At 36.1% G+C, this 2,815-nt stretch overlaps 1 protein-coding gene across 5 annotated transcripts in view; it reads left to right on the forward strand.

Annotated features, from left to right (window-relative positions):
* Nucleotides 1-2,815, forward strand: part of Rbm25 (RNA binding motif protein 25) — a 51,097-nt gene that overhangs the window by 1,199 nt on the left and 47,083 nt on the right. Inside the window, exon 1 of one of the 5 annotated variants that reach the window (XM_021178593.2) lies at nucleotides 1,705-1,998. The exons of the other annotated variants lie outside the window; for them this stretch is intronic. The gene's annotated coding sequence lies outside the window, so the exon portion shown is untranslated. Of the gene's footprint in view, nucleotides 1-1,704; nucleotides 1,999-2,815 lie in introns of those variants that run through there. 5 annotated transcript variants of the gene reach the window in all.

Here is a 2,815-nt window from a genome sequence, read left to right on the forward strand (position 1 = left end):
TAGCCCTGGCTGTCCTGGAACTCACTTTGTAGACAGTATTGTATAAACAGTTTTTTTGTGTGTTGTCTGTGAGCACCCTCACTTTCAGTTTCTCTTCAGTTTAAAAAATCTCTTGATTTTTTTTTTTTTCCCACAAGTAAGAGGGTCGCTGTATGATATTGATACTTGTAAGCCTGTATATAGATTTAGGAAAGGTTGATAGTTTAACGGGGAGTATTCACATCAGGAATGTAATTTTGTGAGAACTTTAATTTTTTTATAAAAGATATTTCAAAGAGTTCAGTGGTCTCATAAGACATTCAATTGCTCAGTTGTGATTCAAGCAGACAATGTGCTTATTAAACTTTTTTAAGTCTTGATTTTCTTCATCAGTAAAATGAGACTTACATTTCCATCCACTTCACAGGTTGGACTTTGGGACTGAAAAAAATGTATGTAAAATGCTCACTAAAATTTTGTATAACATGATGTTGGTTTATACTAATAAATGATGTTACTTAAGAATTAAGAGTCAGACGTTTTAGAGACTTTTTTACATTTCTTCCTGTGTACTTAGAGTAGACTTTAAGATATTTAAGTTCCTTACTTTCTCCACTGGTAGGGAATTGAGACCTTGTGGTTTCTTGAAACTTTTGAATTGGTAATTTCTCAGTGGGGAACTTTGGAGTCTACACCCACTTATTGTGTTTCCCAGAACAGTTAGCTTCTTCTTGGATACAGACAGTAACCCTTGTACACCAAGGAATCTAGGCGATGAAAAGGCTATCGAGGACTTTTACACGGGAAAAAGGTTGGCATCAAGTCATTATGGGATTATCTTTTTTGTGTGTGTGTGAGGAAGGTGTCACAAAAGTATTTTCTGTTTGTTAAAAATTTTAAAATATATTTTGTGTGGATAGGTTGATTGAGTGTTTTGCTTCCATGTACGTTTGTACACTGTATTTGTGCCTGATGAGGCCAGAGGCCAGGAAAGGATCTCCAAGAACTGGAATTTTAAAATGGCAGTGAAACACCATATGGGTTCTGGGAATCAAACCTAGGTCCTCCGGAAGAGCAGTAAGTTTTTGTAACTGCTGCGCTATCTTCTTCCTTTCTTTTGGTAGGATACCAAAAAACTTCTAGGAAAATAGTGTTTTGCATTTAGCCATTGTGTATTAATAATTTTGGCTAAATATTTCTATTCTGTGATTATCTTTATTGCAATGTTGTGTCTGAATGAAGATACACTTGTACATGTTAACAGTGTTGTGTTGAGTAATTGACTTCAGGTTAAGGGCTTTTCACGTTACTTTTTTAGCCACAGAAAAGTTTTCAGTTTATTTTCCTTATTTATGTGAGGAAAATTTGTTTTTTCATAGCTTTGAGAAAAGTTAACATTAAATTAGCACTGTTAAAAGTAATCACCATCTTGGAAAACTGTTCTTTATATATTTTTTTTAAAGATTTATTTATTTTTATTATATATAAGTACACTGTAGCTGTCTTCAGACACTCCAGAAGAGGGAGTCAGATCTCATTACGGATGGTTGTGAGCCACCATGTGGTTGCTGGGATTTGAACTTCGGACCTTTGGAAGAGCAGTCGGGTGCTCTTACCCACTGAGCCATCTCACCAGCCCTATATTTTTTAATCTTAACAAAAAGCTTTTTGAGACAGGATCTTTGTTAGCTCCCGCTGTCCAGGAACTCACTATGTAGACAAAGCTGTCCTCCAACTCATAGAGATCCACCTGCCTCTGCCTCACAAGTGCTAGGATTAAAGGTGTGTAATACCATACCTAGTCTTTGAATGTTTTGAGGGTTAATATAGAGTTACTTACTGAGATGCTGGGGAACAAATCCAGGGCAGTGGACTTGTTAGGCAAGCTTTGTTCCCTTGAGTTAGAGAGCTTCAGTTCTTTTCTCTTGTTTTACAGCTATCCCACATTCCTCAAGGAGATTTTGATTCCTTCTTAAAGCCTTCTTGGATACCTTTGTTCTGGTTTTTGATAGAGTTTCAGTAAGTAGCCCATGCTGGTATCAAATTCAGGCTTCTGTGGTCCTGGCTTCTCCAATGCTGGGTAATAGGCATGTACCAAGCTTAGCTTCTTTTGTACTTAAAACATTTTTTTAAAGTATTTCGAGAAAATACTAATAAGAATTATTAGTATTGCTGTTTTTCCTTTAATCTTTTCTTTCTTTTAAAAACATTTATTATTTATATGAGTACACCATAGCTGTCTTCAGACACACAAGAACAGAGCTTCAGATCCCATTACAGATGGTTGTGAGCCACCATGGGGTTGCTGGGAATTGAACTTGGGACCTGGCAGTCAGTGCTCTTAACTGCTGAGCCATCTCTCCAGCCCTTCTTTACTCTTTTCTTAACTCTTTGAAACAGAAGTCCTTATTCTAGCCCAGGCCTTGAACACATTATGTAGTCCAGACTGACCCATGTTATTCTACATACTTTGACATAATTTAAAAGTTACCCAAAGTACAGTGAATTCTCAACCATTCTAACTCAGGTTCCTTAGACAGTGTTTTTGCCAGTTTACTTTTGTTCTTTTCTCCTCTCAGTAGTTTTCTTTTGACATATTTTGCTACTAGATTTCAGACGTGTTGCCACTATACCCACAAATACTATGGTGTATTTCCTGTAAGCTCTGGGAAATTCCTTTTTATCATTTAAAAATAGTACAGTGATCACAGTCAGGAAATTAGCATTGGTACAGTACTGCTTAATTTTCCTCAGGCCTTACATTTTGGTAGTTGTCCTGAATTGAAGTCTTTTAAAAATAGTAGCTTTAGAAAGTTCAGTGAATTTTTTTTTTTTT

The sequence above is a fragment of the Mus caroli genome, chromosome 12 (assembly GCF_900094665.2).
Source record: "Mus caroli chromosome 12, CAROLI_EIJ_v1.1, whole genome shotgun sequence".
In the NCBI taxonomy this organism is placed as follows: Eukaryota; Metazoa; Chordata; class Mammalia; order Rodentia; family Muridae; genus Mus; species Mus caroli.